General features: G+C 35.4%; 1 protein-coding gene across 10 annotated transcripts in view; it reads left to right on the top strand.

Annotated features, from left to right (window-relative positions):
- Positions 1 to 25,973, top strand: part of CEP83 (centrosomal protein 83) — a 122,989-nt gene that overhangs the window by 1,206 nt on the left and 95,810 nt on the right. The window lies entirely within an intron of this gene.

Below are 25,973 nucleotides of genomic sequence, written 5' to 3'. Positions count from 1 at the left end.
AAACATTTTGTTTACAATCATTAAAATGTTTTAAATTTCAGTGTTGCACAGGAGTCTTCTGAAAGTTGAAAGTGATTTTTATTTGCTCTTTGTTTATCATAGATTATTATGATCGGTATTTCTGTTATTTTGAGTATTTTCTAGTTGAAGTGTGCTGACTATATTTAGGACTATTTTCAAATAACAGCCTGGAAGCAATTTAGAGTAACCTACAGCATTTGGGTGATTTAAATATTGATTATTTACAAGTACTTTTTAAGTCTTGATCTAACATGTAACCTCACTCTCCACTCATTGAACCCCTAATTATAAAATTTATATGACAGACTAAATTCTCAGCAGGTTTTTTTTTTTGGTACCAGGGATTGAACCCAGGGGTACTTAACCATTGAGCCACATCCCCAGCCCTTTTTTATATTTTATTTAGAGACAGGGTCTTGGTAAATTGCTTAGAGCCTCATTGATTTCCTGTGGCAGCTTTGAATTCAGATCCTCCTGCCTCAGCCTCCTGACCTGCTGGGAGGATGCCTGCCTAACCAAGTTTTCAGAACTTTTTAAATGATCCTTTCAATGCAGTAGCCTTTCAAGTAAGTATGTGAGGAGATCTGAGATTGGGACAAATGCCCTCTTTGAAACTGAATTGTTACTAATGGGGAGTAGGAACTTCCAAGTGTACTTAATACCCTTGGTATTGCTAAAATCTATAGACTTCATTTTAGTGTCCTCCCTACCTCCCATATGCTGATGTTGAAATAATACTCAGAAGTTAGGCAAGACAAAGAAGAAAAAAAATCAAGAATAATTCATGTTGTGTAATAAAGTTATTAGTAATTAGAAATCAGAATTATGGAACTATGTCATTAGAAAGGTCTAATTCAAGAAGCTTAGAAGAATTAATTCTTCTTTTTTATACTGGACATTGAACCCCGGGGCGCTTAACTGCTGAGCCATGTCCCCAGCCCTTTAAATTTTTTGTTTTGAGATGGGATCTTACTAAATTGTTTAGGGCCTTGCTAAGTTTTTGAGGCTGGTCTTGAACTTGTCATCTTCCTGAGCCACTGGGATTATAGATGTATGCCACTGAGCCGGGCCAGAAGAATGATTGTTAACAGATTAGTGAATTGTCAAGAATTTGCGCCTCAGACACTGTCTCTTTTCATAAAGTAAATTAATTTGGTTTTAATGTTGTTATATGTAATGTATTAGGCTTAGTAAGTAATTTTCTTACCTTGTTTAACCTGTGTGTACTTCTAGAGAATGTGTATATATGTATCCATGTAAAAAGGTTTTACTAATTGAAATTCTTAGTTGAATTCTTAATTTTCTCATCTGTCATTCCAAGCTTATATTCTTGATTTCTTTCTTTCTTTCTTAAAATCTTAATTTCTATATGGTTCAATTCCATCATGACCTCCAAAATCTTATATTTTTTGGGTGGGGAGCGTTTACCACTGAGCAACATCCCTAGACTGTTTTTATATTTTAAGACAGGACCTTGCTAAGTTATTAAGGATGTCCTCAAACTTGTAATCCTTCTGCCTCAGCATCCTGAGTTTCTGAGTATGCTACCTGCCTGGCTGTAATACACATTTGTGAGTCATGCTTATTTGATACTTTGTTATATTACTTTGTCTTGCCTTCCTAACTAGATTCTGAGTTATTTAAGGGCAAAACACCAAATCTCAGTAAGCTATATCCTTAGTTTCTTCCAAATAGAGACTGCTGAATAAATGTTTCCCAAAGATGATGAATATGTATTTCTATGCTTACCCCATTCTATAGCATAGGGGAAGTGAGAACATTGTTTAGAGAGGGTAGTAACTGACTTATGAAAAACAACAGTAAGCTATAAGAAAGGCGATTAAAAAGTGGGGGTTTATTGAAATCAAAGGGAAAGGCTCTATTCCTAGAAAGTGTGCATATTTGAGAATTTCCCATGATAGTACCAGCATGAGGGATTCCCTCAGGCATGCTGGCACTTCTCCCATGTGGGTTATCGAATTTGATCAATTTCCTTATTCTTCTTTAATTTGTTTTTTCCTTCAGCTTTCCTCTCGTACCCGCCTTCCATCCTTTTTCCCCATTTTCCTATTTTATTCCTTTCCATCCTACTTTTATTTTTTTGAAGGGGGGATACTTGGGATTGAACCCAGTGGTGCTTAACAAATGAGCCACATCCCCAGACCCCTTCCCCGCTTTTTTTTTTTTTTTAAGAGACAAGGTCTCACTAAGTTGCTGAGGCTGAATTTGAACTCAGAATCCTCCTGCCTCATCCTCCTGAGCTGCTGTCCATCCTACTTTTTGACCTGGTCAAGACTAAACATTTGTTAGTGCTTTCATCTGGCCCTCATAAATTAGCAGTTCTCTGAAATATATCTATATCTATCTCCATCTATCCATCCTCCATCAGTACTGCCCTCTGGTTCATGGAAAAAAATAACTGTCAAGTCCAGTAATATTTCTTGTAAGTTTGAGCTGTAATTCAGTATGAAAGAAATTAAAGTCCAGAATGTCCAGTTATTTGCTTTCTGTATATTGTGACTTCAAAGTGCTTTTGGATTAAATTCAAGGTTAGGAGGAACCTAAACCTCCTTTTTTCATTTTGGAAAGAACTTGTCATCCTCAAAGTAGGTCTTTGAAATTTCCAGGTAATTTGTATAGTCTTGCCATAAATCTGTATCTGATGCTTATAACAAAGAGTTACTTCGGTTGCAGCTATAAAAAATTGAAATTGAGTCTTAATATTTTAAAATCTTGGTTTGATTCAGTTTTTTTTTTTTTTTTTTTGAGTTTGCCAGTCTAGTTTCTGAGTTCTTGCCCAGTAACACAATTGCAGTATACATAGCAACCATTGGAAACAGTGGCTCTGGGACTATGGGGCTTTTCCTTATGTTGTTGCAGTGCTTATCTCTAGTGTTCTTATTTAATCTTGTTACCTGAATCACATTTTGGTTTAAGCAGGTATTTTAGAGATTTTTAAAAAGCATAAAATATATGTTCTTAACTTTTATGGAATGTTGACAAATGATAACTTTTTTAAAAAATTATTTTTTAGTTGGACACAATATCTTTATTTTTAATGTGGTGCTGAGGATTGAATCCAGGGCCTCGAACGTGCTCTACCGCTGAGCCACTACCCTAGCCCTGACAAATGATAAATTTTTGCACATTTTTTTTTCACAAAGAAATGTGTGATAAATATGTATTGAATTGAATTATAGTGTATGTGAAGGTCATGTGAAAAGACTGTATCAACTAAAAATTATTCTATTCTGGGCAGAAAAACTATTAAGTAAAAATTAACATCACACTTCTCTACAACTGATATAGCCAGCTGGAATGGATGAAATTGGAATGAACTTTTTTGTGTTACTTCTGGAACTTCTGAAAAAGCTATATCAGTAAGCATAATTGAATAGGCACTGGGATTTTGTGGGAAGAGAGTTGTGATTCAGGAGATGAAGCCTTGACTGGATGAGTCACTTAACCTTTCTTGGCTTATTTTTCCTATTTGAAAAAATACTTATTTAAGAAATTGTACGCTTCCAATTATTTTAGTGCTTATTATATATTTTGCACTGTGCTGGGCACTGGGGGGATTGAGAGTAAGACTCAATGCTGTTTCAAATGCCTTCTCCCTTGGGAGAAATGGATAAAGTAACTTGTAATAGAATGTGGTAAATGTTCTGAGGATAACTGAGAATATATTCTGGGTTAAGTAGGAAGGATACTTGACCTAGAATTGCTGCTGAGGAATGTTAATTAGAATTAGTACATATAATTTGAGCATATTTAGAGAAGTATTCAACCTGACCTGACGAGAATTAGGGAAAACTAGGGAGAGAAAATGTGTTGGAATTGGAGAGACAGAATCAGGAGTTATCAGCAACAGTCATAATTGAGATCCTAGATGTAGATGACATTCCTAGGGATAGTGTGTAAAATCAGAAAAGAGTGAGTATCAAGTTGTAATGGGTAGATGGAGAAAGAGTAAGGAGGAAAACCAAGGTCAGGTCTTGGAAGCCAAGAGAAGTATGCATATTACATTTAGTTTATTGATTGAAATTGTTCAAGAAACTTTGTGTAGCACTATCAGTGTAAACATATCCATAGAAAAGTCTTCTACAGAGATCTGAACTTGAAAATGAAGATAGATTAAGTCTTTGATTAGCGGTATGAAGGGAAAGAGTATGTACTTTGGAACCTGAATTTTGAAGTCAAAGACTAGAATTTTGCCTATGTACTTTACTAGCTATTTGACTTTTCAGATAGGATAATTAGTTTTTTGGTCATCATTGTCTTCATGTGTAAAATGATAGAAAACCTTTCTGCAGAGTCATATAGATTCAAAAATGGTAAGTAGTCATGATTGACTTAGTTATAGTGGGCTGTTTACTGATTTTTTCACCCAGTTCACTGTTATAGTTTTCCTGAACTACACACCCTTCTCTTCTTCCCCTTCTCTATCCCTGATCATACTACTTTATCCTTTAAGATCTACTGCCTTTTGTTTGATACCTTCTTACATGAATGATATTGCAAGTTTCCTATAATGGAATGAATGTTGTTCTTGTGTCCCTCAGAATTCTCAACTTTGTTTTTGGCAGTGCTAGGGATTGAATCTGGGGCCTTATTCATGACAGGGGAATGCTCTGCCACTGAGTTACACTCCTAGTCACCCTTCCTCCACTTTTTAAAAAGATTTGAGACAGCTTGAGACAGATTCTTGCTCAGGCTGGCCTCAGTCTTGTGATTCTGCTGGCCTCCTGAACAGCTGGTATTATAGGTGTGTCACTTTGTGTTGTTTAAAAAAAAAAACAAAAACAGAAACAAAACAACAACAACAAAAAACCCTTGTAAACTAAGGTTGATAATGATGTTTCCTCTTTTGTTCTTGAGTTTGATATTTCTATCTTTTACTTTCCTGGTCAACCTCACTAAGGGTCTGTCAATTTTGATGACCTTTCAAAGAACCAACTTTTTCTTTTTTCCCCCTATTTTTGTGTTTTCTAATTCATTGATTTTTACTTTATTAATGATATTTTTCTTTCTGCTTGCTTTGGGTTACTGTGCTCTTTTTTCTCTAGTTTCTATATGGAAGCTTATATTATTGACATGAAACCTTTCATATTATACAGTTGTTTAAAACTATAAATTTTCTTCTGAAACTTGGTTTAGTTGCATTTTGCATATTTTGATTTGTTATGTTTTGTACTCATTCGATTCACAGTATTTTATTTTTTGCTTAAATTTATTTATTTTCTGTTCCTTTTTAAATTTCAAGTAGGTATATACGATAGCAGAATGTATTTTGATTCATTGTACATAATTGCAGCACAATTTATATTTCTTTTTTTAAACTATATTTTAAAAACTTTCTTGTGATTTTTTTCTTTGATCCAATAATTATTTAGAAGCTCATTGTTGAATTTACTAGTAATTGAGATGTTACTAGATTTCTTTCTGTTGAAGACCACTATTTTATGATTTCAAACTCTTGTATTTACTAAACTTATTTTGAGGTCTGGAATATAGTTTGTCCTGGAGACTGTTTTATGTGTGTTTGAAAAGGTGTGTATTTTGCAGTTTCTGAGTGGCATGTTCTGTCATTTATATCATGTTGATTGATGAGGTCAGTGGAGTCCTATATTGCAGATTTTCTGTCTTTTCCCATCATTTATTGTAGACTTCAACTATTTTTGTTGAATTGTCTGTATCTCTTGTTTCATGAATTTTGGGGTTCTGTTGTTAGATTCATAAAAACACATACAATTATATCTTTCTGATGTAGTGATCTGTTTTTCATTATGAAATGTCCTTCTTTGTCTTAAGTTATATTTCTGGTCTTCCATTCTGTTTTCTCATTTTGGTATATGCACTCTAGCTTCCTGTTACTGTTTGGTGTGTGTGTGTGTGTGTGTGTGTGTGTGTGTTTCCCTTATTGTGTTTCTTTTAACCTATTTACATCTTTGAATTATAGATGTCTCTCGTAGACAGCACATAGTTGGGTTTTGTTTTTCTGATCCAATGTAACATTCTCTGTCTTTTGAATGTGGTGGTTAGTTCATTCACATTTGATGTCATTGTTGATATTGTGGACTTACATCTGTCATTTTCTATTTCTCATTTTTTCCCCTGTGCCTCTTTTTTTTTCTTTCTCCCAATACAAGGACAAGGAACTTTATATGTAATAGTTAATAAATCAGCAGGCAAGTTTCCTGGGGCAAGTGACTTTCTGAAGAAAAGGAGAAAAGAATTCCTCTATTTCACACAAAATAAAGATAAATTTCAGGAGAATTAAGAACCATACATGATAATTTGCCGCAGTCTGGCTTGGCACAATTCACGAGCCACTTGTCAAGCAGAAACTAACTTTATTTTTAGAACACACACCACACAAGCTCTTCAGGAATTCCCTCAGAGCCCAACTGCACCACCGGCTTCCGGGGAGCCTCTCAACCCCCAGTCCTCCCGCTCTTGAGGCCAATTGGCTGGGTTGTGTGGGTGGAGCCCAAAGAGTCCCCCAATGAGCAGCTCTGTGGTCTGAAAGGGTGGGGAAACAGCCCAATGAGCGTCATCGCAGAGGAGCCAATCAGCTGGAAGTTTGCTGGGGCCGCTTCGGCTGTGGCTCTCAACATCTCCCCCTCTCTGTTTAATTAAACAACTAGCATGTGGCTTAGGGACCGTGCCTGCCTTAGGTTGTCCAGTACTACATATGGTCCTTACCCGTCATCGGATGGGCTGACCTCAAGGTGTCAGCCTCCTGTCTTAGGTTGGTACCGTTGCAATTGGATCTTACCCGTCATTGACTACCACCCAGTATACAGCCACACCTTTGTACTAGTGGGGGGGTGAGGTACTTTGCCTCACCTCTGTTGGCCCCCAAATTTTAGCTGAACGACCATCACAAGCAGAAGGGAAGAGGATACACCAAGCCATTTGACAGCTCCTTTTGGAAAAATTGTACCACCGATGACACCATCAGCAAAAATACCCCAGCACTACCACAAGCCGCTGCACCAACAGATAGTTCACAATGCATACAAGTGATACATAGTCGAGGCAAGTTCTGTAAGCAGTTCAGTAATAGCTATTGCAGAAGCTGTAGTTTGGTTTTATCTTTGTCTTCACTGGCACTGGGATGAAGATAGGAATTCTGGCAACAATGGCTAAAGAAAAAATTATGTAACATTCCAGCAGGCACTAAAAGAAAACAATTTTCTGAACAATTTACATTATCCTGAAAAAAATTATTAAATATAATGAAAAGGAAAGGTGAAAGTAAACAAACAGATCTGTTAACCTCCTTTTTTGTTCACATATTAAAACAATCCTCAACAGCTGTTTACCCAATTTAAATTAAACCATTTAAATCACGTGAATAAGAAAAAAAAATATTTGGATCCATTTTTTTTCATAAGCACTCGTCATATATGATATATGGACATATGCACATACAAACATACAACAAAACACAAGTGTGCACACATAATATAATACATACAACACATAACATAATAGTGAAGGCCTTGTAACTTTTTACAGGTGAAATCTCCATTGCAATGTTTAAAAACTCCATAGTCAAAAATTAGAACTGATCAGCAAAACATTAGCCTAGGTCTGTATGAGCTCAAAAAACAAAATAGAACTTCATGATGTGGGAAAGGGCAATAATAAATAAATAAATAACAAATAAATAAATAAAGCATCCTGGTTTCATTAGCCTCCAGGTGTGGGAGAACCACTGTTGCAGATGTAAGGATAGCCAAACTGGAGTTCTGGATATCAGCTGTTATGGATTTGAGCCAAATCATCTTCTTTTTGGTCTGTAGAAATTGCTTTAGTTAGTCTTTCTGGAATCCAAATTGGCTGCTGTTCTCCCTGTGGAAACACACAAACAGACCTCCGACTCCAGAAAATCACTGGGTCAGGACCTTTCCATTGTCCTGTTAGAATATCTTTCCAAAGTACCTTGAGCTTATGTACATTTTTTTGACACATATGCCTTTCCGCAGCACCAAGCCCTGATGAATCCAAATTTAAAAAGTTTAGAGTAAAAAGGGTTATTTTAAGTTTATCTTTGGGGGATATATACCCCTTCCCAATTCCCTCTTTTTGCTTTAATAAGTACATTTTAATAGTTTGATGAGCTCTTTCAACTATACCTTGTCCCTGTGGATTGTATGGGATTCCTGTTATATGAGTAATGCCAAATGATGAGCAAAATTGTTTAAAAGAGGTAGAAATATAGCCAGGACCATTATCTGTTTTTAACTGTTTTGGAATGCCTACAGTGGCAAAATTTTGTAAGCAGTGAGCTATAGTATCTTTAATTGTTTCTCCGGTATGAAGGGAGCCCATCAAAAATCTGGAAGAAGTATCAACTGTAACATGCAAATATTTTAATTTTCCAAATTCTGGCAAGTGAAGTTTGCTGGGGCTGCTGTGAGCCAATCAGCTGGAAGTTTGCTGGGGCCGCTTCGGCTGTGGCTCTCAGCAATAATTAAAACCTTAAAATGTTTAAAAAAGATATAACAGAACATGTTCATGTCACAAAGAAACCACTAACCATTGAATTGAAGTATAAAAATTTAAAGTCTGCATCTAACAAAGATTTGTTTTTTTTTCATTTATTCTAATTTGTTATATATGACAGCAGAACGCATTTCAATTCATGTTACACAAATAGAGCACAATTTTTTATGTCTCTGGTTATACACAAAGTAGAGTCACACCATTTGTGTTTTCTTTTTTTTTTAAATATTTTTAGTTGTGAATGGACCTTTATTTTATTTATGTATATGTGGTACTGAAAATCGAACCCAGTACCTCACACATGCTATGCAAGCACTCTACCAATGAGCCACAATCCCAGCCCACTGTTTGTGTTTTCATATGTGTACTTAGGGTAATAATGTCTGTCTCATTCCACTGTATTTCCTAATCCCATCCCCCCTCCTTTCCCTCCCACCCCTTTACCTTGTCTAAAGTTCCTCTATTCCTCCCATGCTCCCTCCCCCATCCCCTTTATGAATCAGCATCCTTATATTAGAGAAGACATTCGGCATTTTGTGTTTTTTTTTTTTTTTTTTTTTTGCAGGGGGATGTGAATGGCATAGTTTTCCTAAATTTCTTTTTCAACAGATTTGTCATTGGAGTATAGGGTATTGATTTTGTATCCTGCTACTTGTGATGAATTTACTTATAAATACTAGAAATTTTATGGTTGGGCTTTTTGGGTCATTTAATCTTAGGATCATGTCTTCATCAAACAGATAATTTGAAGTCTTCTTTACCTATTTCTATCCCTTTAATTTCTTTCTTTCTCTTGCCTAATTGCTCTGGCTAGAGTTTCAAGGACTTTTGTTGAATACTAGTGGTGAAAGTGGGCATATTTGTCTTGTTCCTGTACTTAAAGGAAATGCTTTAATTTTTTTTTTCTCCAGTCAGAATGATGTTGGCCTTGGTTTTTGCATATATAGCCTTTAAAATGTTATTCCTTCTATTTCTAGTGTTTTAAACATGAATGGATGCTGTACTTTGTCCAATGCTTTTTCTGCACCTATTGAGGTGATCATGTGATTCTTGTCTAAGAAAAGTATATTTATGTTTTGAATTGCATTTATTTCCGTATGTTGAACCAGCTTTTCATTCCTGGGGTAAAACCTACTTGATATGTTGCACTATCTTTTTAATGTGCTTTTGTATGCGTTTGCCAATATCTCATTAAAAATTTTTGTGTCTATATTCATCAAGGATATAGGTCTAAAGTTTCCTTTCCTTGATGTGTCTTTGTCTGGTTTTGATATCAAGTTGATACTGGTTTTGTAGAATTGAGTTTGACAAATTTCCCCCCTTTTCTATTTCAAGGAATAATTTGAAGAAGATTGGTATTAGTTCTCCTTAATGGTCTGGTAGAACTAGACTGAGAATTTGTCTGGTCCTGGGCTTTTCTTTGTTGGAAGGTTTTTGATGGCTGTTTTAATTTCATTACTTAAAATTTAAACTTTCTGTGTTCTCGTGGCTCAATTTGGGTAGGTTTTGTGTGTCTAGGAATTTATTCATATCCTCAGGATTTTCTAGCTTATTGGAGTATACATTTTCAAAACAGTTTCTGATGATCATCTGGATTTCAGGATCTGTGGCAGTATTTCCTATTTCATCTCAGATTTTGATAATTTGAGTTTTTTCCCTCTTTTGGTTAGCTTGGCTAAAGGTTTATCAATTTCGTTTATTCCTTCAAAAAACCAACCTTGTTTCGTTGATGTTTTGTATTTTTTTTAATCTCAATTTCATTGATTTGTCTCTGATTTTAATTATTTCCTGACTTCTGCTAGTTTTGGTGTTAGTTGGTTCTTTTCTTTTTCCCCTAGTGCCTTAAGATATGATGTTAGATTGTTTATTTGGTGTCTTTCTATTTTTTTAATGTATGGGCTCAATGCTATGAACTTTCTTCTTAGAACTGCCTTCATACTGTCCCAGAAATTTTGATATTTTGTATAATTTTTCTCATTTACTTCTAAGTATTTTTTATTTCTCCCCTGATTTCTTCTGCTACACATTCATTATTCAAAAGCGTATTATTTAATCTCCAGGTGTTAACATGGTTTCTATTTTTTTATCTTAACTTTGATTGCTAATTTTATTCTGTTATGACATGATAGAATGCAAGATATTATCTCTTTCTTGGTATTTGCTTTGTGACCTAAAATATGATCATATTTTAGAAAATGTTCCGTGATGCTGAGAAGAAATTGAATTCAGTCATTGCTGGATGAAATATTCTATAGATGTCTGTTAGGTCCATATTATTAATTGTATTTTAGTTCTGTGCAATCTTAGTTTTTGTTTGGATGATCTATCCAGTGCTGAGAGAAGTTTGCGAAAGTCATCCAGTATTATTGTGGTCTATTTGGTTCTTAATATCAAGCAGGGTTGTTTTTTTTTGATGTGAGTAGATGCTCCGTTGTTTGGGGCATAAATATTTATGATCATTATATCTTGTTGATGGATGATTCCCTTAAGCAATATGAAATGACCTTCTTTGTCTTTACTGATTAATTTTGACTTGAAGTCCACCTTATAATAGTAGCCCCTGTTTATGAAATCCATGTGAATTATGTATATTTTTTCCCATCCTTTTACCTTTAGTCTGTGGATGTCTTTGCCTGTGAAGTGTGTCTCTTGTAGACAGCATATTGTTGGGTCTTGTTTTTTAATTCAATCTGCCTTTTGAATAGAGTTTAGACCATTTATATTCAATGTTGTTATTGATAGATGATTTTTGTTTCCTGACATTTTGATGTATTTCTAGTGTTTAAATTGGACTTGATTCTCCAGTTTTGATTCTGTGCTCCAAGTATTCTAGTATAATTTTTTTCCTATGCAGGTTTTCATTTTTCATAAAATATTTTATGAGTACGTTTTGTAGTGCAGGCTTTCTAGTAATGAATTCTTTTAGCTTTTGTTTATCATGGAAGGTTTTTATTTCATCTTCAATTCTGAAGCTTAATTTTGCTAGGTATAGTTTTCTTAGTTCACATCCATTTTCTTTCAGAACTTGGCATATATTATTTAAAGCCCTCCTAGCTTTTAGGGTCTGGGTTGAGAAATCAGTTGAAATTGGATTGGGTTACCTTTAAATGTGACTAGTTGTTTTACTCTTGTAGCTCTTAAAATTCTATTGTTATTCAGTGTGTTAGGCATTTTCATCATAATGTGTTTTGGAGTAATCTATTGTGATTTTGTGTATTTGGAGTTCTGTATATCTCTTGTTTTGAATTTTCATTTCATTTAAGGTTTGGAAAATTTTCTGATATTTCATTGAATAGCTGTACATTCATATAGTTTTTTACTTCAGAGCCTTCCTCTATCCCAATGTATCTTAAATTTGGCCTTTTAATGTTGTATCAGATTTCTTGAATATTCTGTTCATGGTCTCTTGATATCTTTTCTTTACAGTCCACTTTATTTTCAAGATTATATACTTTGTATTTAACACCTGAAAACCAGTTTTCAAAGTGGTCTAATATATTGATGCTTTCCCTTGAACATTAAATTTGTTTATTGATTCCTTCATTTTGAGGATTTTTGTTTGGTTCTTTTTCAGAATTTCTGTTTCTGTTGAAGTGATCTTTCATATCCTGTATTTTCTCTCTGAAAGTATGAACTTTCTTAAGTCCTTCAATAACATTTCCTCCTCTCTGGTGTCAGGGAAGTCTGGGGATGTAGCTCAAAGGCAGAGAGTCTCTGGGTTTAATCCCCACTTACCTCCCTTGTATCTCCTCTGTGCATGTGTATAGCTCTGTTGGATGTGTGGGTGGCTTGTGCTTGATCTATCTCTGGTGCCCATTCTTACAGTTTGTTCAGCCTGGGCTGATGAACAGTTTATCATACCCCGCCCGAAGTAGCCTTTACTTCAAACTTTGTAAAATTTCCAGCTCTTCTATCAATTTGTTGCTTGCTCCACAGAGACCTGTGATTTCAGGCTAAAGGAACCACTATCCCTTTCTGTTCACATGCATGAAGCTCTCCACTTTAAGTCATAATGCACTGAAATGGTTTTTTGGCTATTTTTGAGGCGAGGACTTGTTGACTTAACTCTGTCATGCTGGAAGTAGGAGTTCCCTTCTTTGGTTTATGTTAGAATTTTTCTCCCTGGAGGAAGATATTTATACTTGTTTTATATTACTCTTAATCTTTTGCATAGTGTTAGGTATTTATTTGTCACTCCAAGGGTCCTTATTGAGTTAGATTTTCTGATTTTCCTCAAGCATCAAATTAGAAGGGCTTTGTATTTTCTAGAATTTTATATAAATGCAGTCATATAACTTTGTACTGCTTTTTGTCTGGAGTCTTTTACTCTGCATAGTTATTTGGACATTTATTCATGTGCATTCTTTTTATTGCTGAGTAATATGGCATTGTGTAGATGTACCACAATTTGTTTATCCATTCATCTCTTGATGGACTTGTATTTGTGTTGCAAAAAAAAGCTGTTATGAACATTTGTTCATATGATAGATCTATGTAGATATATGCTTTCGTTTCTCATGAGCAAGTACCTATAAATATAATAGCCTGATTTTATGGTAAATCGATGGGTAATTTTTAAGAAACTATAACGGTGATTTCCAAAATGATTGTACCATTTTATATTCCCATCAATAGTGTATAAATATTTCAGTTCTGCATTCTAGACAATTCTTGGTATGATTATACCAAGTTTATCCATTCTAATAGGCATATAGTGATATCTTAAGGCATTTATATATTTGTTGAGGTTGTAGAGCTGGTGATCAAACCTTGGGCTTTGCCCTTGCAATAGTTCAGTCTACCACTCAGTGTGGTTTTAATTTGCATTTCTCTAGTGGTATTTAACATCTTTTCAAGGGCTTATTTAATTGTCTTTGGTGAATATTTCAATTTTTTGCCCGCTTTTTAAATATTGGATTTTTTAATATTTATTTTTTAGTTGAAGTTGGACACAATACCTTTATTTCACTTATTTGTTTTTATGTGGTGCTGAGGATCGAACCCAGGGTCTCGCATGTGCGAGGCAAGCGCTCTCCCACTGAGCCACAACCCCAGCCCTAAAAATTGGGGTTTTTAAACAATCTCTTCCTTACCTCTTTCTTTTCCTTCTTCACCTCACCCTCCCTCTCCTTCTCCTGCTGGGAGAAATTAATATAACAATATTGAGTTTTATGATCCACAAATATGGTTGTTCTTGCTTGATCAGTAGCCTCTTTTTCCCCAATGAAAAAAGACCTTACAGACAAGGAACTAACCCTAGCCCTAATCCTAATCTGGCATTTAGGACATACTGAATGGCATGGTTTAGATACATGACGTGTTCCCCAAATATCTCGTACATGAGATAATGCAGGGAAGCTTAGAAGTGAAACGAGTAGATTATGAGACATGTAATCTAATCAGTGGATCAGTCAATTTGAATGGTTTAACTGGGTGGTAACTATACAGGTACTAACAGTGTAGTAACTGGCTAGCGGAAGTAGCACATTGCAAAACACACTGCAAGTATGTTTTTGGGTATTATATTTTCCTCTGATCTCTTGTACCCTTTTTCTTATTGCCCTAAAACTGAGCAGCTTTCCTCCACCAAGCCTTTCTGCTGGGTTGTTCTGCTTAACCTTGGGTCCACAGCAATGGAGTTGACTGTCCATAGCCTGAACCTCTGAAACTGTGAGCCCAAAATAAACTTTTCCTCCTCTAAGTTGTTTTGTCAAGTATTTTGGTCAGAGTGACAAAAATGGTGATTAATATGCAATAAACATTTATTGAATAATGAAGAATATCCGTAAGCATAATTGTGTATATCTCTGATTAATTTCTTAGGATTAATTCCTAAGAATATGGAATTGCTAGGTCAAAGGATATGTTCATTTTAGAAGTCTGATTATCAGGCTGACCCCCAGAATTTATTTTTTGAGGTAGTAGTTTCTTGATGGCTAGCTATCATAAAGCATATATGGTTAGTTGTGAAGCAGTGTTCTAGGTGACATTATTCCCCAAACTGTCTATAGAATTGCATTATAAACCTATAACAAACCTATAGAAAAGTTTTATATCACAGTAATTTCATGGATCACTTTTTTTTTCCCTCACAAACAGGGTATTGGGAGATAGATGACCAAAAAAAGTAGATTGTTGTTTTTCCTTTGAAGGAGTCATAGTTTCATTGGAAAGATAGGTTATATAGTTAAAAAGCTGCTAGAGGACAAAATTGAAGATGTGAGAGAAATAGAATGTCTGAGAAAAGCAGGAGGAGGGCAGAAAACTATGTAGCACAAAGGAAAATCTATTCTTTATATTCACTTTCAGAATGTCTGAAATTCTGAAAATAGTTTCATGATTCTTCAGCTTATAGGGTTTTTGGTTTGACTTAGATCTTCATCTTTGGGTTAATTGAAAAGATGTAAGAAAATAATTCAGTTTGGCATAACTGTGTGGACAAAGTTGTAAAGGCAAGAATCAACTTGTAGGGCTGGGGATGTGGCTCAAGCGGTAGCGCTCGCCTGGCATGCGTGCGGCCCGGGTTCAATCCTCAGCACCACATACAAACAAAGATGTTGTGTCCGCCGAAAACTAAAAAATAAATATTAAAAAATTCTCTCCCTCCCTCCCTCCCTCCCCCCCCCCCCTCTCTCTCTCTCTCTCTCTCTCTCAAAAAAAAAAAAAAGAATCAACTTGTATTAGAGAATTGCAAAGTAAACTGAATTGACTTTAACAAAGAGGTCCACATGGGACAATAAAATGACTTGTTTTCATTTGTATAGAGAACTGTTTAATGCAGAATGTGAATTTTGTGGAGAAATTTAGATTTGATCAGGAAGCAATAGAAAAGGTTATATTAGTAGTTAAAATGGTGAAAACAATAAGAGAAAGATTGCCTTGTGAATATTTGTAGGCCATGGAGGAAAGGGCAAAGACTAAAAAATCTGGGACACTATTGTAGGAAGCTTCTATTAAAGCCTCTATTAAAATTAAATGTAAAATATTTGAGTTTTGATACTAGAGCTTGATGGCTTTAGACATGGAAAAGAATGGTTTAAATCAACAGATTAAGAATCAGCAGAATTAATAATCTGTTACAAATAGGAGTTGGGAATGAGTAATGTACTAAGAAACAATAGTGGTAATTAACTTTTTTAAAAAGTATTTTTCTAGTTGTAGGTAGACACACAATATCTTTATTTATTTTTATGTGGTGCTGAGGATCGAACCCAATGCCTCATACATGCAAGGCAAGTGCTCTACCACTGAGCCCCAGCCCCAGCCCCGGTAATTAACTTTTTTTAATGAAGCAGGTAGAAAATCTTTTGTTTCAGGCTAGGGGTGTATCTCAGTGGTAGAGTGCTTGCCTAGCACATGTGAGGCACTGGGTTTGATCCTCAGCACCACATTGAAGTAAATAAATAAAATAAACATTGGGGCCGGGGCTAGGGCTCAGTGGTAGAGCGCTTGCCTCACGTGTGAGGCACTGGGTTCCATCCTCAGCACCACATAAAAATAAATTAATAAGTGTGTGTGTGTGTGTGTGTGTATAAATTCTTATTAAGTAAACATTGGGTCCATCTACAACAAAAAATGAAAAATTTAGAAGAATTTTTTTGTTTTAATGAGCTTAGTGTGTTCATGTAAGGAAGAAAAAGTATACTTTTCCTCATCCATTTTTTTTCTGGGGGGGGTGTTACCAGGGATTGAACTCAGGGGCATTCGACCACTGAGCCATATGCACAGCCTTATTTTGTATTTTATTTAGAGACAGGTCTCATTGAGTTGCTTAGCTCCTCACTTTTGCTGAGACTGGCTTTGAACTTGCCATCTTTCTGCTTTAGCCTTCCCAGCCACCACACCTGACTCCCCATCATTTATTGGTTCATAGTTGAACCCATGAAAGATACATTATCAAGAGAAAAACATACAAATTTATTTTAATGAAAGTTTTACATGACTTGGAAACCTTTAGAAATGAGGATCCAAGAAACAGGGAAGCCCATTTATTCTTACACAGTCATGCAGAGGTACCATTGGAGGAAAAAGGGTATGAACTGAAACTGGTGCCACTTCGAAAGGCCTGTTTGCTCAGATTTTTCTTGGTGTCTCTGTCATACTTTTTTTTTTTTTTTTTTTTTTTTTTTTTTTTAGAGAAAGAGAGAGAGAGAGAGAGAGAGAGAGAGAATTTTTTTAATATTTATTTTTTAGTTCTCAGCGGACACAACATCTTTGTTGGTATGTGGTGCTGAGGATCGAACCCAGGCCGCACGCATGCCAGGCGAGCGCCTACCACTTGAGCCACATCCCCAGCCCTCTGTCATACTTTTCTCCAGATATAGAAAGGACCCCTCTGGAATGAGGGCCATTAAAGGAAGGTCAGATAAATCTTTTTAGGGGAGACTGCTTCTGGGGTAATGGTGGTAAAGGACAGAAGAGCTTGCTTATATATAGGGTAGGGTGTCATTAAACTCCATTATTGAGCTTTTGTTGAAGGACTTGTGAGTAGAACTTGAGTTATGAGCTAGGAGAGAGGTTTGTAATTAGGGTGTAAATTTGTGTGCCATTCAGATAGAAGTAGTAAATAAAGCTTTGAGAGGGGCAATTTGACTTTTCTACAGAGATGCAGCAATGGACCAGAGACTTCTTAGGATAAGTACGAGAAAGGGAACAAGTAAGGGAGAGTGAAAAGGAACAGAAGGGAGAGTGAAAAGGAACAGAGAGATGGGGAAGTGATTGTGATATTGTTGATGCTAATACAAAAATTGAATTATTAATTTTTCTTTTTTTTCTAGTATTTATATAGTTTAGTAAACATAGTAAATCCTTGATGAAATTATTCATTTGGCAAGAAAGAAGTAATGACATTGTTACTTTATATTCATAGTTTATAAACCATGAGTCAGTATTCTCTTGTGATAGAATTTCTGATGTTAATAAATTTTGCACTGGATTATAAAAATTATTTTGCATCATTTAAAAAAAGCTTACTTATTAATTTTGGTTCAAGTTGAGGGAATGTAGTATATTTTATATTCACTGTTCATAAGCTACTTTTGATTACCTAAGATTGTGACTTTTTTTTTTTTTTTTTTTTTTGGCACTAGGGATTGAACTCCAGGGCACTTAACCATTGTGCTATATCCCCAGCCCTTTTAATTTAAAAAAATTTTTGAGACAGGGTCTTGCTGAGTTGCTTATTAGGGCCTAGTAAGTTGCTAAGGCTGGCTTTGAACTTTCAATCCTCCTGCCTCAGCCTTCTGAGACGCTGGGATTACAGGTGTGCTCCATAGCTCCTAGCAGTTGTAACATTTTTTGAGGTTTGATTTTTTGAGGTTAAATTCTCCAAATGGATTGTTGTACCTTGTCGTACCACCTCCTTACTGTGTTCTGGTCTTTTCTATTTTCTAAACTAGTTTTCTTGTATCTCTGTTGTAAGCATGTTTTCCAAGATAATTTATATAATTTGAAAACTCTTACCACAAGGTGTCATTGTAACCTATAAAAAGAATTTCCATGTAAACGTGTGCAACTCAATTGTACAATTTTTACATTTCCTTGTGTTTTAAAATGTTTTTTTTTCTGTTTCATATTTGTTTTTTATTTTTTAGTTATCTCTTAAGATATAGCGTGTGCTTTGTTAAAGGAAAAAAATAAAAGTAGCTCATGTTCTTGAATTCTCATATTTTTGCACAAACATATGCTTTCCACCCACAAATTTCTTGAGAGTGTGTTGCTATAGAGATGATTTGTTTGAAGGAAAGAATGAGGAGGAGTAGCAGCAGGTGGACATTTTAAGGAACAAACTCCTTATTTTATGTCTTTGTTCCTGACAGAACCAGCTTTAGTTTATCCCTCTGCTTATGAAGTCTCTATGGAAGAAAAGTGGATATTCTAAGTCTTTTACTGTGATGGCATTTATACTTTATTAAGATGTATTTGCAAAGTTGCTGTGTTTTGATTTTTCATTCTTATTTTTATTTTTATTTTTTGTAGTTGTAGATGGACTGAATGACTTTATTTTATTTATTTTTATGTGGTGCTAAGGATCAAACCCAGTGTCTCACACATGCTAGGCAAGTGCTCTACCAATGAGCTACAACCCCAGCCCTGATTTTTCATTCTTATGGAAGATCAGTGCTTGAAGTAATTGTAATCTTTGAAACATTTCTTCCACTTTAACTGGATTCCATTTTTGTGTTTTGTGGTTTTTTGGTCTTGATTTCCTGGTTGGCCTTTTAACTAGTAACATTAAGATAGTTTTTGGTGGGGAGAAGGGTATCAATATTTATTAACTCTTGCCTCCAAATACAAGACTATTCCTTCTAGACTGCCTGTTGTGTTACTGGCTTAATTCAGGCCCTTATCATTACTTTTCTGGATGTTTGATCTCCTTTTCTCCTCTTGGATAACGTAGTTATTTTTCTGAGTACAAATGTAATCCCACTCTGTATTGTCCTCCTTTCATCCAAGTCTTAAAATCTTTCATTGGCTTCCTAATACCAAAGAACTAACTCTAGTCTTCTCTACATGGCCTTCAAGGCCCTTTTGGCTCTCCAGACTCCCCATTAGTGGTGGTCTTCCTTTCCATCTCAATGCTTTTGTACTTGATGATTCTTCCTTGCATCTCCTTCTTGGCTTTAGCTTTATCTTTGTGAAGTTTTCCCTGAAAACAACTTCTATACAATCAGAACTTTCTTTTCTCTTCCCCTATACTACTTGTAAATATATTATAGCATCTTTACTTTAAAACTTTCTGAATTTATTTTTTTGAAAATGTAACGTGAAATGTTAAAAAATTTTTAACAATCCAAAAGTGATTTAATTGTATATTTTCTCTTATCCTTGTTCAGTCAGCAGTTGGTGTTTAACATTTGTATTCATAATGAAATACCTGAGATAATTATAATGAGAAAAAGTTTACTGTGTTACAGTTTTGGAGATTCTAGTCCAAGATATAGGCAGACCTATTTCTATCACTGGTGGGTATGCCAGATGATGATAATGGGAAGTTTGTGCTCACCTCATGGCTGGGAAGCAAAAGAGAGAGGAGGAACTGGACCTCACAATCCCTATAGTTGGCATGCCCCCAATTACTTAAGGACTCCCACAAGGCCCCTCTTCCTGTAGGTTCATGGAACCTCCCAGTAGTGCTATACCTTGGAGACCAAGCCTTTAACACGTGGATCTGTGGGGGACATTCAGCATCTAAACTGTAGCAACATATATTTTCCACTGACCACTGTGAACTCTGTGTGGACAAAAATTTTCTTTTATGTATATCTGTATCCCTATACCCAGCAGTGTGTCTGATATAATAGGCACAGCCTGTGCTGTGAATATGTGCAGACTTTTCATTGCTGAGGAGAAGTCCGCTTGACTTGATGGTATGTGTATTTCTTTATATCCCTCAAAATCATCTTATTGTAATTAGACCACTCAGTAGTATGGTTGAGTGTCAATAAGTACCTATTGTTTAATTTTTGATTTTTAAAAATGTCAAATGATTTTAAAATTAACCTGTCTGGAGGATGAGTTTTTAATATCTCATTTCTGACTGTGAGAAATTTTACAATTTCTTTCTAAAAGATGAAAAGGAGAATGCTTGTGTAAACTGTAGAAAAATAATTTTTTTAAAGAGAGAGAGAGAGAGAATTTTAATATTTATTTTTTAGTTATCGGCAGACAGAACATCTTTGTATGTGGTGCTGAGGATCGAACCCAGGCCGCACGCATGCCAGGCGAGTGCACTACCGCTTGAGCCAATTCCCCAGCCCAAAAAATAATTTTTTCTTATAAAGTTTTGAGACCAAGGTATATATCTTATGGAAATGAAATTAAATCAGAATTTATTTAAAAATCATTTTCAGGATGTGTTGTTTGGTCCATAGACAGTCTTTTGTGTATTAGGAGCCATATGGTAGGTAGCCTTTTCTATTTCAGGAGAAAGATGTGACTGTGAGCAAAACAGACTGCAGCTCACACAAAGGTACTAAGTGCTCATAAGTCTCCATGTTATATGAAATAGAGTCTGTACTAAGAAATGTTAAAATGAATTTGAAGTATGGTGTGGGCAAAAATCATCTTTGCTTTCATTGTTCATAATTTATTACAGCTGAGCATTTGAGATTGACTGGTTACTGTATCCTACTTTATAGAATTCTTTTATGGAAATTAAGTTGGGCAGAGGCAAACTGTAAGATTATAAGAATAGAATAACATTTTAATTCAGAATGCTTTGTGGTTGATTGCTAACCACTCTAACACATATCTTCTTCCTTTCTTCTTTCCTTGCCTTCTCTTGTTTTTTTTTTCTTTTTTCTTTCCCCCTGAATCACAATTATGGGCCCTGGCACCTTACCAGGGCTTTGAAGGGTCTGCTCCCAGCTGCACTTCAGGTTTTGGCAGGGTGTCAAGATGTGACTATTTCTTGTACGTAAGACATCCAGGGATGGCTATCCAAAAGCCTGTTGGATGTCTATTGTGGGATTCTCTGGATTTTGAATAAATTAATTTCTAATATCTTGTTTGTAAGTAAAATAAATGCCTGAGGTAGGCTATCTCTAGATGTCTAATATTGTTTTTAAAGAACAACATTCACTGTAGGGGCATGTAGTATTTAAAACATTGTTTTGAAATGTTCAAAGGCATAGCATGTGCTTATTAATGAAACGTGTTTTGGAAGCTTTCCATGAGCATCAACAGCTGTGCCTTTTGAATATTTTGAATTACCATACTTTTGGGCAAACATTGTACCAATCATATCTTAAGAAATTCTGCCTGAGAAGAAAAAAAAGTCATATATAGGTCTGTAGAGTTGTGACCAGTCAAAAGAAGTGGTAGGAGGGATATGTGGGTATGATTATGTGATTACAAAGAAAGGAAGAAGAAGTGCTAATCTTTTTTTTTTGTGTGTGTGTGTGTGTGGGTACCGGGGATTGAACTCAGGGGCACTTGACCACTGAGCCACATCCCCATTTAGAGATAGGGTCTCACTAAGTTGCTTTGCACCTCGCCATTGCTGAGGCTGGCTTTGAACTCAAGATCTTCCTGTCTCAGCCTCCTGAACCGCTGTGATTACAGGCATGCACCACCACAGCCTGCTGTGCTAATCTTTTTAAAGCTGCCTTTCAGATACTAGCCCAATAAGTGCTCAGTGATTGAGGCTGACGAAGATGTTTAATTTCTTTTTACTGTTTATGGTTTGAATTATGAATTGAACTTTTAAAAATTAGCATTATGCCTATTTGTGTAATAAACTCTATACAGTAGGAATTGTTTCTTTTGTGTATTTTGAGTGTCTAAGACATGTCTTAGATGCCTTGTAACTGATAGCTATATATTGACTAGTTGAAATTAGAGAAGACTGACTACGTGGCACTTTAAATTGTGGTACAAATTTTGAATTTGGGCAAAATTTTTTATGAATAAATAGAAGAGAAAGATAGTAATCTAAGGTTTGTATAAAAAATACTGTGCTTAAAAAAACCAAAATTTTAATCTCTCAGTTTTAGACATTGGACATTTGAAATCAAGTTGTTGGCAGGGACATATTTATTCCAACTGCTCTAGGGAAGAATCTTTTTGTTGCTTTTTCCAGCTTCTTGTGACTCCAGGCATTTCTTGTTTGATGACTGCCTTCTCCTTTTCAATCTCAAAATGGCCCCTCCTTCTCTCTCCCTTGGTTACTTCTGTTTACATTTATAGCCCACCCCTATTATCTAGGGAAAGCTCAGCCTCTTATGTTTGGGAAGTAACGTGTTTTTTTTTTTGGGGGGGGGGCTAATATTTGGCTCCCTACAGTCTGGAAGCCTTGGCTTCTAAATAAAGATGAATAAAATGAATTGATGTTAATATGGCCTTAGAATGGTGATCATTTTATTTGTTCTGTTGATATTTTTGAGCTCAATACATGCTTGTAGTTGTTTCAGGTGTTGGGATTATAAAGATGAGTAGATATATGTTGATATGGAGGGAGTTGTACTAAATGTATTACATATACTTATAAAATGTAAGAAGATGAAAATTGGACTCCAAAGCACATGCCTGTAATTCCAGTGCCTCAGGAAGCTGAGGCAGGAGGATCAAAAGTTCAAAGGCAGTCTCAACAATTTCAAGGTCTAAGCAACTTGGCAAGACCCTGTCTCAAAATAAATAATTTTAAAAAAGGAAGATGGCTGGGGATGTGGTTCAGTGATTAAGCACCTCTGGGTTCAATCCCTGGTACTAAAAAAAAAAAAAAAAAAAAAAAAAAAAGAAAAGAAAGAAAGAAAATTATATATGTTTGAGTGAATCTGTCCTTCATGGAGGAATGGAGGAGGCAAGGCATTATTGAATAGTGATTTTTTTTTTTTTTTTTTTTTTTGAGATAGAGCCTTGCAATATTGCCTAGGCTGGTCTCGAACTCCTGGACTCAAGTGATTCTCCTGCCTCAGCTAGCTAGCAGTGGTTAGTGCATTGAGGAATTTTAAACTCTTTCGTTCTAATATATAAATAGCTTTCTTCCATTTTACAATTCACAAACTAAATACTCTTTACTGTGATAGTTCTTAATGCAAAGATCCTTTCTAGAGTAAGAGCTGTGATTGATTATTCAATATGCAAAGATGTATTTAGGGAATATGCAGATTAAAATTATGAGGTCTGGGGTTATGGCTCAGCGGTAGAGTGCTTGTGTAGCATGCCTGTAGCACTGGGTTCAATCCTCAGCACCACATAGAAATAAATAAATAAATAAATAAATAAAATAAAGGTGTCCATCTACAACTAAAAACAAACAAAAATAAACCTACAATGAGATACAATTATATACCTCTTGAAATGGCTAAAAATCAGACTTGCAGCACCAATTGTTGGCAAAAATGTGAATCAAAGGCTGGGATTGTAGCTCAGTGGTGGAGTGCTTGCCTAGCATGTAATGAGACACTGGGTTCAATCTTAGCACCACATAAAATAATTAAAAGTATTGTGGCCATCTACAACTAAAAATATTTTAAAAATGTGAATCAAATATAACTCATATTTTGTTGGTTAGAATGGAAACTGGTACAGGCATTTTGGAAAAATAATTGTCAACTTTTTTAGTATAAATTTAAACATATACCATGACCTGAAATTCTACATTTACTTATTCACTACTCCTCCCAAACTGAAAACATTTCCACAGAATCTCTTGTACAAGAATGTTCAGGGGCTGCAGGATTGTGGCTCAGTGGTAGAGTGCTCATCTAGCATGTGTGAGGCCCTGGGTTCAATCCTTAGCACCACATAAAAATAAATAAATAAAATAAAGATGATATTTAAAAAAAGAATGTTCATAATGTCTGTATTGATTATAACTAGAAATAACTAAATATCCATGAGCAGGAAAATAGATTAAAAAGAGTAGTATATTTCTGCAGTAATTACACAAAACTAATAGAGAACAAAGGGAAACTTTCTAAAGTGATGAAATGTTTTTTATCTTGATGAAATTGAGGCTTTCTTGGGTTCTTCGTTAGTGAACTCAAGGAATTGTATAGTTAAAATTTGTGCATTTCATTTTATGCAGATTTTACCTTAGAAGGGACTGGAAACAAATGAACTGAAGAGAACTGATAGGATAAATGACTTTTTTTCTTAATGTCACTATAAATCCATTTAATGTCTGAAACTGTGAAAACCATACAACCATGAGAAAAGCTAAGATAAACGAGATTTGTTGGAAGAATAATGAAAAAGACCAGAGACCTTGATGATGACCCCAATTTTTAAATCACTATGTCTCCTCAGTCCTGATTTTTCTTGGAATTATAATACACATACAGAAAAGTACACAAAAATGATACACTTGGGCTGGGATTGTTTCTCAGCGGTAGAACGCTCGCCCTCGCACATGTGAGACCCTGGGTTCGATCCTCAGCACCACGCACAAAAAAATAAAAATAAACAAAATGATACACTTGAGTAATTTATAAAGCGAATTACAAAGCATAGTTCCATTGGGGGGGGGACAACAAAAGTCAAGAAGTAGAACATTGGCAGCCTTTCTCAGGCAATAATTTCCTGCCATTAATGAAAATAACTTATCAGGCAGAGGTACCTTGGTTCTTGTCGTCTTCATAGTAAGATTTCAATTGGGAGACACAGATCAAATAGAGTAAACAGGTACAATAAGTTTATTTAACAGAAGTTTGTGAAAGAACACCCTAGAAAACATGGAGTGGGCTGTATCTTCTGTGTTGTGGGCTTTTATGTCCTATTTGTGAACTTCCCACACTGTGAATTTTTCATTTGGTGTGGTTACAGCCATTTCCTGCCTAATTTAGTGCACTTGTGCCAATTTTGCCATGTTGGAAAATTTACTAGCATGGATTATACTCAGTTTTTTCTTATTGACAGGGAACTGTCAAGAAGTTGATCCCTGGGCTGTATATCAGCCTGCCAGGTAGCACCTAGGTGTAAAGCCTGAATTTCCTACTCATAGCAGTTTTGCAGTGTAAACATACTTAAGCTGTACCCCTAATACTGGAATTTTACCCCTTTTTAATTTTATATGTTTGGAGTAATTTAGTATTCTTTTATGTTTGGGGTTCTTTCAGTTCAATGTGTTTGATGGTCTATATAGAGAATATCTGCAGCTTATTTTCACTGTGACATAGTCCAGTTTTATCATACCACTGTTTTTTCAAGTGTTGATGAACATGTTTCTAGGTTCCACTTGAAAGAAACAATACTGCAATGAACAGTACCATACAAATCTTTTGGTGTACTTGTAGTTCAGTTGGGTATATTCTAAGGAGAGGAATTGCTGAGTCATAATACATGCATTTCTTTAACTGGGTAGAGAATGCTAGTTTTTTCCAAAGTAGATATGCTAATTTACAATCTGTTGCTTCTTATCTTCTCCAAACTTTCTATTATCAGTCTTTGTTTTTCTCATCATAATTTTTATTTTCTAAAGAGTTCCTCCACATTAGTAAGTGAAAAGGCAGTAGAAAAAAATGGAGCAAAAGGCTCAAATAGACATTTTGCAAAGGAGGATATCTAAATGGACAGTAAACAAAGAGAAAGTGTTCAAGCTCATTATTTATCAGGGAATTGCCTTTCAGTCTTTTGAGTATACTCTTTTCTTGCCCAGGGTATTGAAGATTTTGTCCCATATTCTAGTAACATTCTGTTGCTTTTCACATTTAGATTTATTTAGCTTTCCTCTTGGCCCCTGTTAACTAACAGTTTATTTTCTCTCTCAGTATATTTACCTAATCTGGATATTTCATAACTGGAATTATACTCTGATGACAGGAATTTTATTTAGCTCTGAAGGTTCGTGAGCATCAGTTCCTTTTTTTCTTTTTGCAGTGCTGGGGATTGAATCCAGAGAGCATCATCACACATGCTAGGTAAATGCTCTAACCCTGAGCTACATTCCCCACTTATCCCTATCCTTTATAAAATTTTGAGATAGCCTTCTTGTA

Source organism: Spermophilus citellus (genome assembly GCF_964194105.1).
Source record: "Spermophilus citellus genome assembly, chromosome: 10".
NCBI lineage: Eukaryota > Metazoa > Chordata > Mammalia > Rodentia > Sciuridae > Spermophilus > Spermophilus citellus.
Note: the sequence above shows the minus strand (reverse complement) of the source record. Positions and strands in the feature narration are given on the sequence as shown.